At 40.6% G+C, this 12555-nt stretch overlaps 1 protein-coding gene across 10 annotated transcripts in view; it reads right to left on the bottom strand.

The window, feature by feature from the left end:
- Positions 1 to 12555, bottom strand: part of lrrc4ca (leucine rich repeat containing 4C, genome duplicate a) — a 994912-nt gene that overhangs the window by 596050 nt on the left and 386307 nt on the right. Inside the window, exon 3 of one of the 10 annotated variants that reach the window (XR_006313904.1) lies at positions 2297 to 2364. The exons of the other annotated variants lie outside the window; for them this stretch is intronic. The gene's annotated coding sequence lies outside the window, so the exon portion shown is untranslated. The remainder of the gene's footprint in view (positions 1 to 2296; positions 2365 to 12555) is intronic. 10 annotated transcript variants of the gene reach the window in all.

Below are 12555 nucleotides of genomic sequence, written 5' to 3'. Positions count from 1 at the left end.
AGACCCAGAAAATAACACCGTCTTATTCCTCTACAACACTGCCCCAGGTTAAATTAATAGCTATGGCTTATATTTTAAGTTTAATCAAGAGACTTATCTCCAAAAACATATAATCAAGAAAGAACCCACTGTACTCACTAATACAGCCTCTCTCTTGCATAGACTTAAAACTACAATTAACTTATCTGCTTCTGTGCTGTGAACTTCGCCCAACAGTTCCTCCAAGATTAGTTGTGAATTTCATTGTTTGTTAATTTTCCCAGATGCACTCCGATGTCCAGCGATACACGAATTCAAACAGCAAAGGCGGTAACTGTGCAGGTTCTCTCTCTCTCTATCTGTCTCCTGCACTGTCCTCACCATGTGTTTCCTTTGTCTGCTCTTCTCCCTTTTAAAACTGCTGTTTTGACTTTTTTTTCCCAAAGTTCCAAAACAATGCAACAGCATATAAAACAGTAATTGCTGCTCCTGGAATTTGAGGAAAGCACCTCCAACACCTAAAATACCTCAAAAAAAAAAGGAGCAACTCTTACAGCCAGAAATTTTTCCCATCCTCCATCTTGGATTACCCAGAATCCTCCTGAACATTTAGTTCTTAAATTTGATCCCTTTTGTAACTGTGTCTTCATAATGGATAAAACATTCAGAACCATATACTGAAAAATTCATCAGAGATCCTTGACAGCATTTTCCAAACACATGACCCATAACCACCTGGAAAAAATAGGGCAGCAGATCCATTGAAACAAGTTCTCCTACAAGTTTCCCTCCAAGTCAATCACCAATCTGACATTTATTGCCATGCCTTCAATGTCACTGGGTCAAAATCCTGAAATTCCCTCCCTAACTGTATTGAGAGTCTACCGACAACACATGGCCTGCAAAGGTTCAGGAAGCTCACCATCACCTTCTCGAGATAATCTAGGAATGACACAGCAAGCAACACCCATGTCCCATGAGTGACTTCAAATGAAAAACACTTCAACCTGGGATCCTTACATAACTGATATAATTGATTCTCAGAGTAAAACAGTTTCCTGTGTGGAAAGATGGTTGCTATGTCTTTTGGATTTTAGAAGAATGAGATGTGATCTTATTGAAGCATATGAGATGTTGAGGGGACTTGACAAGATGGATGCTGAAAGGACACTTCCCCTCATCAGAGAGGTAGGTTTAAGGTAAGGGATTTGCCATTTGAAAGGGTCACTTGTCTGTAGAATTCCCTTCCCCAGAGTAGTGATTTGATTTGATTTGATTTATTGTAGTCACACATACTGAGATACAATGATAAATATTGTATAGCATGCTAACCAGCCAAATCACACCTTACAAGTGTACCTCAGGGATGTAGAATAGAACAAAGAATATAGTGTTCCAGCTATGGAGAAGATGCAGAGAAAGATCAATTCTGATATATGAGAGGTCCGTTCATAAGTCTGATAACAGTGGGGAAGAAGCAGCTCTTTGCAGGGCAATTGGAAAATTTTAAGGTTGAGTTAGATTGACCCTTTTGTTAATTTAGAGTTTAAGAACATAGGAAATAGGCAGGTAAATAAAGAAAGGGCCATGATCAGATCAACCATGATCTTTTCAAATGCTGGTGCAGGTCTGAGGGTATGAATGCTCTACTGTTGTTCTTCATTCACGTGCTCGTGTATGACCACACAAGCTCCCTAGGTACTTGTATTCCTCTAATTCTGGACTCTTGTGTGTTCCCAATTATGATTATTCCATCATTATTTCAGTTGCCTTTGTCCCAAGTTCTGGAAAGCGCTCGCTACACCTCTTGGGATCTCACTTTCTTTCTGAGGCCACTCGTCACAATCTAACGCTTTGACCAAGTTTTTCAGCATCTGACTTGGTAGCTCTTTATGAGTCACAGTAATGTTTAAAATAATAATGGTGCTCAGCAACTTTGAACTTTTCATCATATTAAAGGTGCCATATGATTGTAAATGCATGATATTCCCTGAGACCATTAGATTAATAGCATTGGTAAACACTATGCCACCACAATATGTAAGTAGCAGTGATAGAATGCTGTGCTGCACCGTGTAGAAGGTAGATTTCTGAAAGCAATATTGTTTTGTGTTATTCACAGGGGAAAATGTAAACAAAAGCACAAAACAAAACAAGGCTACAGACTAGTCATCAAGTTACACAATAGTATGCACTGTGTCATATGTTCAGTACACATTATAAATCTCCAAATTTCCCCTTCCTTTGGCTTCTGAAGATCTGATATTACATTAAAATGAATCTTCTGGAATATTCCAGCCAATGGAGTCACACTCACCATTTGAAAGCAAGTGAAGTACACTTCTTTTCTTCCACAACATTTGCTGTCGTTTGACTCTCAAAGACCTGGAAACATTTAAAAAAATCCTCAGAGAAGGTCGTGCCTATCAATGCAAAGAGTGAAGCATGGCTGTCTTGCTTTAAATCATTTTTTGAAAGGAAGTAACGTAATTTACAAAGTCTACCTTCTGCCTCCCTCCCTTCTTAAACAGGAGTGCTACATTTGCCATTTTCCAGTCCTCTGAGATCCTCCGTGACTCCTGTGGTTCCTGAAAGATCACCACTCATGCATCTACAATCTCCTCAGCTATTTCCTTCAGAGCTCTGGGGCATTGTCTATCTTTTCCAGATGATTTATCCAGCTTCAGAACATTCAGCTTCCCAGCACAATCTCCTTAATGATGGCCACTACATTCACCTCTGCCCCAGATTCTCCTGAAGTTCTGGTATGCTGCTGGTATGTTTCACTGTGAAGATTGATGCAAAGTATCTATTCAATTCCTTTGTTGCTTCTTTGCTCCCCATTACTGCTTCTCCAGTCTAATTTTTGTGCAGTCCAATGTCCACTCTTGTCTCTCTCTTAGTTTTCACATATCTAAAAAAACCTCCTGCATTTTTTTTTTAAAATGACCAGATAGCTTATACTTCATCTAGTCCCCCTTATTGCTTTTCTATCCCCTGCTCTTCATTGAAGGCTTCCCAATCCTTTGACTTTGCATCTTCACCACAATGTATTGACCTTAGATCTCCAGAAAGCATACAATAAAATGTGACATCAAATTGCAGAAAATAAATGCTCATGGTTTTGGGGATAGCATTTGGGGTGTAGATAGAAGACCAGATATCTCACTGGAAGCAAAGAGTAAACATCAAGGGGTATTTTTCAGTTTGATATATGTAATGAGTGGTGTGCCACAGGGATCAGTGTTGGGAGCTCACGTGTTCACAAAATATAGAAATGACTTGGTTGAAAGAATTATGTTCTATCGAAGACAGGAAGTGACTACAAGAAGATATAAACCAAGGCCAGAAATATCTGACGAAACCCAGTAGGTCTGGCAGTATCTGTGGGGAGAAAGCAGAGTTAACAGTTCAAGTCCAGTAGCTCTGGTGAACAAGCTCAGATGAAAAGTCAAAAAGTGTGGTGCTGGAAAAGCACAGCTGATCAGGAAGCATTAAAGGAGCAGGAGAGTCGACGTTTCGAGCATAAGCTCTTCATCAGGAATGTTTAAGAGTCACCAGATTTGAAATGTTCACTCTATATTCTCTCAGATGCTGCTGAGTTTCTCCAACAATTTCTGTTTTTGTTTCAGCTCTCTAGTATTCACAGTTCTTTTATTATACTCGATGTTATAGAATGTCCAAATGAGTAGAAGATCTGAAAAATATTGTGGGAAAATATAAAATTATCTTTTTTAACAGGAAGAATGAAAGTATATCAACTAAATGGTGAAAGATTTCAGAGCTCTTGAGATATAGAAGGAATACAGTGCATGAATCAGAAAATGTTAGTATTCAGACACAGCAAGTAATTAGGAAAACTGATAGAATTTATTATGAGGAGAATTGAATACAACAGTAGAGAGGTTATGCTTCAGTCAAACAGGGCACTTGTGAAACTAGAAATTGCTGCTCTGTGTACAGTACTGATTACTTAGGAAGAAGGTAAATGTGTTGGAAGCATTGAGAGATATTTTATTAGACGAATATCTATAATTCCATGGATAAATTGGTGTTTTAGGGTGATGTTGGACAGCCCAGGTTTGTATCTACTTGAGTTTAGAATTGTAAGAGGTGGTGACTTGATTGAAATATGTGAGATCCTGAGTCGTCTTAAGAGGGTAGATGTGGAGAGGATGCTTGCTCTTATGGGACCTGATCTAGAGCCACTGTTAAAAAATAAGAGGGTTACCTATTCAAGACAGAGATGTGGCATTTTTCTTCCTTTAATGAATGACCCTCTCAGGTGTCTTTGAAACTATGGACCTGAGAAGGTGATGAGAGTAGAGGTTTTGAACACTGAGGTAGATACATTTTTGGTGAGTTCGGAGAGTGAAAGTTTATCTGTTCTGAGGAAGGGTCATTAAACCTGAAATGTTAACTCTGATTTCTCTTCGCAAATGCTGCCACACCTACTGAGCTTTTCCAGCAATTTCTGTTTTTGCTTCAGTGAAGACCTGAGATGGCAGAGCAGGCTTCCAAGGCTGAATTGCCTATTTCTGACCTCTGTTCTGATGTAGGTAACAAAATAAATACAAGGATACTTCTCGACACTTTGTGGAATGATAATGTTTGGAGGAGGTTGAGATAGGGAGACAATACTGCTTTTGTCTCCCTATCTCAACATCAGCTTCCAATACTGATGTTGGAAGATGTCTTGGTCATGCAGGTTGTAGCAATTGTCATTCCACAAATGATGAGCCTTGCCATCTCCAGGAACTTTATCATCTGCCAGGCTGTGGGCTATCCCACTCTGTGAATTATATTAGTTTTTGTTCTCAGTAATATAAGGTTCTTTATCCATTATTTCATGACATGCAAGGTAGTATCTGTCAAAAGACACATCATTTACAAGAAGAACAGTACACTTTACTTAAGGCAGCAGTTTTGTTTTTTGAAGCAAATACAATACAACAGTGTATCATGGAATATAACTTAAAACCCCTTGCTGCTGAAGTTGGGCTGATGAAATTGGGTATTCATTCCACACATAAACAATGTAACAACTATATCATACACATTCAATGTTCTTGAGACTCTTGAAATACTTCTAAAATATCCTCATTATCCCTCTTCAAAGGGTCTGTTTACAATAAGGTAAGAGCATATTGCAGGCCAGCAGTTGGTTTGTGTGAGACTATCACAACAAACACAGATGGCACTCGAAATCTCCTTGAATAAGCATTCCTACCAATCCAAAGTAATCACCACTCACATATAGAGATATGAGATTCACAGTGATCCTCATTAACTCCAAGGTTAGCATCACAGAAGCAGCAACTTACCAACCCGGCTCACCAATGGATGTGTGAAATTGCTGTCTTTTTTATTTATTCGTGCAATGCTAATATCATTGGTTAGGCCAGCTTTTGTTGCCCTCCTTAATTGCCCTTGAGAGGGTGTGCATCCTTTTTAAACAGCTGCAGCCCATACAGTGTATACACATGCAGAATGCAGCTGGAGACAGTGTTCAAAATACTGACTCAGCAGTACAGTTCCAGATTAAGAGGTGTGTAACTTGAAATTGAACTCGGAGGTTACAATGCTTATACATGCCTGCTGCTCATGTTCTTCTTATGGGTAGAGGTTGAAATGAGATGTTGAAGGTGCTTTGGTGAATGGAAGTAGATGCAGACACATTGTACAAGTAAGTACTTAACTTTGTAATGGGTTGTCAAATTAAACTAAATTTTATCCAAAAGGCAAATTAAGAAATATTCCACTAAAATCCAATCCCTGTCAAGTGGATGAGTAAAAATCTTTGGGAGGTCAGGATTAAGTCACTCACTCAGTATTCTCTGTTCTTGTAGCCTAACATTTTACACAACCCATTGTTAGCCACTTACAGTCCCCTATTAAGAGCCATTCACCCTCCTGCCCTGATCATTATCCACTCCTTTGTCTGTTCAATTTTCCTTCTTTCTCTTTGGGCTTTATCTCCACCTTTCATTTATTCCTTATCTCCTCACGCCAGCCCATCTTCTGAATAAATAGCCACTACATTCCTAGCCACCATTAGTTCTAAGGACCCGAAACATTAAACTCTGATTTCTCTCCACTGATGCTACCAGACCTGCTGAGCTTTTCCAGCAATTTCTGTTTTTGCACAGGGTTTAACTGCCTAAGGCAGTTCAGTTTCTAGTTAATGTTAAGACTGAGGATGTTGATGGTAGGAGATTTATTGATGGTAACACCCTCGAATGTCCAGGGAGAATGGTTAGATTCTGTCTTTTTGGGAGTTGGTCATTGCCAGGCAAAGATGTGGTATGAATGTTACTTGTCATTATTAGCCAAAGCTTAAATGTTGTCTGAGACTTGCTCCATTAAGACACAGACTGCTTTAGGATCTGAACAGCTATAACTGATATCGAAGACTACACAATCATCAGTGAACATCTCTACTTCAGAATTTTATAGTAAAGTGAAGGTCATTGATGAAGTAGTTGAAGATGGATGGGCTTAAGATATAGTCACGGAACATCTGAGCAAAAGCTCCCCATGATAGCGTGACAAACACAGCTATCTTCCTTTGAACTAGGTATGACTTGGACCAGTGGAAGGATTTCCCCCGATTTCTATTGCATTACATTTTCTCAGGGTCCTTGAATGTCAGAATTCGTAAAGTCCTGCCCTGATGTCAAATGCAGTCATTCTCATCATAGGACTTCAGCTTTTTTATCCATTCTTGAACAAAGACTGAAATAAGGTATCAGAAGCTGAATGAACATTGCTCAACATAAACTGAGCCTCAGAGATCCAGTTATTGATCTGCAAGTGCTACTTTATAGCACTGTTGACAACATAATTAATCACTTAAATGATTGAGAATAGATTCATCATGCACTATTTTGTCAGATCACATTTATCCTGCTCTTACAGGACATATCTCAGCAATTGTTTGGGTTTTTATTGTCCTGAAACAGCTTGGCTAGGGTTCAATTAGTTCTGAAGGACAATCCTTCAGTACTTTTGCTTTATTGTTGCTGGGCGCAACGGTGTTTGTTGTATCCAACGCTTTTATACCTTTCTCCGTGTCATGTAGAGAGAATCAAATTGGCTGAAAACTGGTATCTGTGATCCTGGGGCCAATCAGGAAGAGACTGAAATGAATCAACCACTTTGCAGTTCTGGCTGAAGATGCTTACAAATGCTTCAGCCTTTTCTTGTGAGCTGATGTACTAAAATCCTCCATCATTGAGGATGGGGACCTCTGTGCTGTCTACTCCTCTTATTAGTTCTTTAATTTCCACCATCATTCATATTGTACATTGCAGGAATTTGATTTGATCCCTTGTTTGTGTGATCATTTTAGTTCCATGTATCACATGCATCTTCTGCTCTGGGATGGAAGTGGTCATGTGTTGTGGTCTTGTTTCTTTTAGGTATATCTTGTGCTGTTCTGACATGGTCTTTAACACTCATTATTGAGCCAGGGTTATTCCTCAGGCTCAGTGATACATTTAGAATAAGAGATCTAATGGGTCCTGAGTCTAGTGATGGTGACTGAATATGCTGCTGTTTATTCCTCACAGCACCTTATTGATGTTGAGTTTTGAGTTGCTCGGTCTGATTTGAATCTAGTCTATTGGAATGGAGATAATACCATTCAATATAATGGAAGGTACACTCAGAGTGAACAGAACAACACAAGAACTAGGTGCAGAAGGAGGCAATTCTGCCCTTTGAGTCTACTCCATAAGTTATTATGATCATGGTAGATCTCATTTGCCCTCAACTCCACTTTCTTGCCCACTCCCCATAATCCTTCAATACATTATTAATTTTAAAATTAGTAATGTCTATTTCCTTCTTAAATTTTTTCTATGTCCCAACATCTACTGCACTTTGGAGCAATGAATTCCACAGATTCATGACCATTTGAGAGATGTACTTCCTCATCATCTGTTTTAAATCTGCCACCCTTTCGACTAAAACTATGTCCTCTCATTCTAGATTGCCCCACAAGGGAAATATTCGCTATGTGTCCACATTGTCAATCCCTTCATCATATCTTACATATTCCAGTTAAATATACCTTAATTAGATGAGATTTTGTCTCCGTGAAGGATGGTGTGATATTCACTCCTGACAATCATGTCATTAATGGAAGCACCTGCAACAGGTACATTAGTGAGGACAGGTAAACATTTTCTCTCTTGAACATCTTGTACAAAGTTTGCAACAGAAGCTTTGCTGTTAGTCATTTCACTCAAGGTAACTTTCACGGATATGATTTGTGGAACACTTTTGTCATTGCAAGTTTGTAAAGAATTTAACAGATAGACATTTGAAAATTGATTACTTTTATTTTTTCTTTCTTGTCTCTCTCTTATTTTTCCTTTCTCTCTTAATTTCACTTTCTGTACTTGATTGGCCATTGAATTCAACTTCTCTAATTTGCAATTCCTCCTTCACCCTCATTCCTATTCAGCCTCTCCCTCCATCTCAAAATCTCTGATCCCAGCAGCATCCTTGTATATCTTTTCTGTACCCTGTCAAGTTTAAGAACATCTTTCCTCCAGCAGAGAGACCAGAATTGAATGCAGAATTTCAAAAGGGCCTCACCAATGTCCTGTACAGCCACATCATCACATCCCAACTCCTCAATTCAATGTCCTGATCCATGAAAGCAGGAGTGCCAAATACTTTATTTACAACCTGTGGTTCCACTTTCAAAGAACTATGCACCTGCACCCCTAGATCTCTCTATTCGACAACAATTAACAGTATAAGTCTTGCCCTAGTATACCTTACCAAAATGCAACATTTCACATTTACCTGAATTAAACCCCACCTGCTACTCTTTGACCCATCAGATCAAGGTCCCATTGAACTTTAAGATAACCTTCTTCACTATCCACTGCACCATCATTTTTCATGTCACCTGCAAAACTTACTAACCATACTCCAATATTCACAATTAAGTCATTTATATACATGAACGAAAAGCAGTGGACCCAGCACTGATCCTTGCATCACACCACTGATCACAGGCCTCCAATCTGAAAAACAAACCTCTACCACCAACCTCTACTTTCAAACTAATTTTGTATCTAATTGGCTAACTCCCCTTGGATTCCACGAGTTCTAACCTTCCTGACAAGTCTACTATGTGGAACCCTGTCGAATGCCTTGCTGAAGTCAATATAGACAACAGGAGAAAGGGAGGACTGCAGATGCTGTAGATCAGTCTGGAGTGTGGTGCTGGAAAAGCACAGCAGGTAAGGTAGCATCCGAGGAGCAGGAGAATCGATGTTTCGGGCAAAAGCCCTTCATCAGGAATCCTGCAGGAATTCTCCTGCTCCTTGGATGCTGCCTGACCTGCTGTGCGTTTCCAGCACCACACTCTCGACCTCAATATAGACAATGTCTACCATTCTGATGGTGGTGGGGGGGGGGGGGGGGGGGGGTGGAGCCCACTAGGGGAAAGCCACGGTGGCCAGGTCTCTGGCACTGAGCCTGGCTCAATGGCTCAGAAGGGAAGGGGGGAGAATAGGAGCACGATAGTAATGGGAGATTCAATGGCTAGAGGAACAGACAGGAGAATCTGTGGTCGCAAACGAGACTCCTGGATGGTATGTTGCCTACCGAGTGTTTTGTCACCTCTTCAAAAAATTCATCAAGTTAGTTAGACATGATTTCCCACACACAAAGCCATGTTGACTATCCCTAACCAGTCCTTCCCTTTCCAAATGCATGTAAATCCTATCCCTTAGAATCCCCCCAAACAACTTACCTACCACTGACTTAAGACTCACCAGTCTATAGTTTCCTGACATTTTCTTACCACCTTTCTTAAATAATGGCACCACATTAGCAACCCTCCAGCCTTTTGTCATCTCACACATATCTGTTGATGATACAAATATCTCAGCAAGGGCCCAGAATTCATTTCCCTAGCTTATCACAAAGTTCTGGGAAACATCTGATCAGGTCCAAGGGGTTTATTTACCTTTATGCATTGTAAGACCTCCAGCATCTCCTCTTCTGTATTTGGACACCTTTCAAGACATCACTATTTATTTTCTCAATTTCTCACTTCCATTTCCTTCTCTACATTAAAAACTGACACAAAATATTTGTTTAGTATCTCACCAACCTCTTGTGATTGCACACATAGACAATCTCGGTGATCTTTAAGGACCCTTATTCTCTCCCTAGTTACTCTTTTGTCGCTAGCGTATTTGTATAATCTCTTTGGATTCTGTTTAAACCTACTTGCCAAAGCTACTTGAAGTCTCCTTTTTGCCCTCCTGGTTTCCCTCTTAAGTATACTCATACCGCCCTTATACTCCTGTAAGGATTCACTCGATCCCAGCTGTCTATGCCTGACATATGCCTCCTTGTTTTTCTTGACCTGAATCTCAATGTTTCTAGTCATCCAGCATCTCTTACACATACCAGCCTTGCCATTCACTCCAACAGGAATATACTACCTCTGAACTCTTGTTATCTCAGTTTTGAAGGCCTCCCACTTTCTAACCACCCCTTACCTGTGAACAGCCTCCCCCAATCAAATTTTGAAAGTTTCTGTTTAATACCATCAAAATTGGCCTTGTTGCATTTTTGAAATTTAACTTTTAGATCTGGTCTATCCTTTTCCATCACTATTTTAAAACTAATAGAATGATGGTCACTTGCCCCAAAGTGCTCCCCCACTGATACCTCTGTCACATGTCCTGCCCTTTTATTCCCAACAGAAGGTTAAGCTTTGCTCCTGTTCTAGGAGGTACATCCACATATTGAATAAGAAAATTTTCTTATGCACACTTAACAAATTCCTCTCTATCCAAGTCCTTAACATTATAGCAGTCCCAGTCTATGTTTGGAATGTTAAAATCCCCTACCATTACAATCTTATCATTCTTACAGATAGCTTAGATCTCCTGACATTTGCTTCTCAAATTCCTTCTGGCAACTGGGGACCTATAATGCAATCCCAATAAGGTGATCATCCCTTTTATAATCTCTCAGTTCCACCTATGTAACTTCACTGGGCATTCTCACAGGAATATCCTCCTGACATGTAACTGTTATGTTATGCTGAACCAAAAACACTACTCCCCCTCCTCTCTTGTCTCCCTTTCTATCCTTCCTCTAGCATTTATACTCTGGAATATTAAACTGTCCATCACTGAGCCACTTTTCTATAATAGATATGATATCTGAGTCCCATTTTCCCAACCATGCCATATGTTCATCTGCCTTACCTGTCAGGCCTCTTGCATTGAAATAAATGCAGTTTAATTCATCAGTCTTACCTCGTTCTCTGCTGTGCTCGTTCCTGACTTACTATTTAACTTGCTCCCCTCATTCACTGTTCCAGCCTCAAATTTATCCCTTTACTCTGAACCTTTTAGGGTCTATCTCTCTCACCTCCCCCCACACTAGTGTAAAGCCTCCTGAGTAGCATTAGCAAATCTCCTCACCAGGATATTGGTCCCCTTCCAATTCATGTGCAACCTGTCCTTTGTATACAGGTCAGATCTACCCCAGAAGAGATAACAATGGTCCAAAAATGTGAATCCTTGCTCCTTATACCAGACACGCATTTATCTGCCCTATCCGCCTCTTCCTGCTATCAGTTGTACATGGCACAAGGAGTGATTCTGATATCATTACCCTTGAGGACTAACTTTTTAAACTCTTGCCTAATTTCCTATCTTCTTTCTGCAAAACATCAGCTGTTTCCCTATCTACATCACTGGTACCAATGTTCACCATCTGCTGGTCACTCTCCCCTTTCATAATATTCTGCACACACTCCAAGACATCCTTGATCCCAGCACGAGGGAGGCAACAGACCATCCTGATGTCTCGATGACGGCCACAGAAATGTCTGTCTGTGCCTCTGACCAGACAGTTCCCTATTACAATTTATAGCTTTGAACCTGATATAGCTATCTTTACAGCAGGGTCAGTTGTTGTACCAGAAACCTGGCATCAGTGCTAGAGTCACCTGAGAAGTCATCAACCTTCACTGTAGATAGCTGCAGGAGACTCCTGTACTACCTGGATACCTCTACTACCTTCCATCCTATCAATCTTCTGATACAGCGCATTGTCCTCGGCCATTTCTGTCACCCACAGTCCGAGTCCATCACCAGAGATATATTTCCCTCCCCATGCCTTTCAGCATTGCACAGAGACAATTCCCTCCTTGTTAGGTCTACCCCTGCCCCCCCCCCCCCCCCCACCATCTCCCACTCTCTGACAATAAGGGACCTCTTTATTTCAGCAGGAGAACTGGAGACTGTGGCCACTGTTCTCTCCGTCTGGATCGTATTGCCTCCAATTCCTGACCATTCACAAATCGTAATCTCCGGAGACTAACAGGGAACCACTCGACTGCCGCTCCCTCTGTCCTGTTGCTAAGAGATTCCAAGACAGAGGATTCAATCTGAAACTCTATTCCAAGTGGTCTCATTGACAAATCTCCGCATTAATACTTCCTCGGCACAGTCCCCAATCAAACACTCCAGGCACAGGGACAGCACGGGGTTAGAGACAGAGTAAAGCTCCCTCTACACTGTCCCC

The sequence above is a fragment of the Chiloscyllium plagiosum genome, chromosome 16 (genome assembly GCF_004010195.1).
Source record: "Chiloscyllium plagiosum isolate BGI_BamShark_2017 chromosome 16, ASM401019v2, whole genome shotgun sequence".
NCBI classification, from domain to species: Eukaryota; Metazoa; Chordata; class Chondrichthyes; order Orectolobiformes; family Hemiscylliidae; genus Chiloscyllium; species Chiloscyllium plagiosum.
Note: the sequence above shows the minus strand (reverse complement) of the source record. Positions and strands in the feature narration are given on the sequence as shown.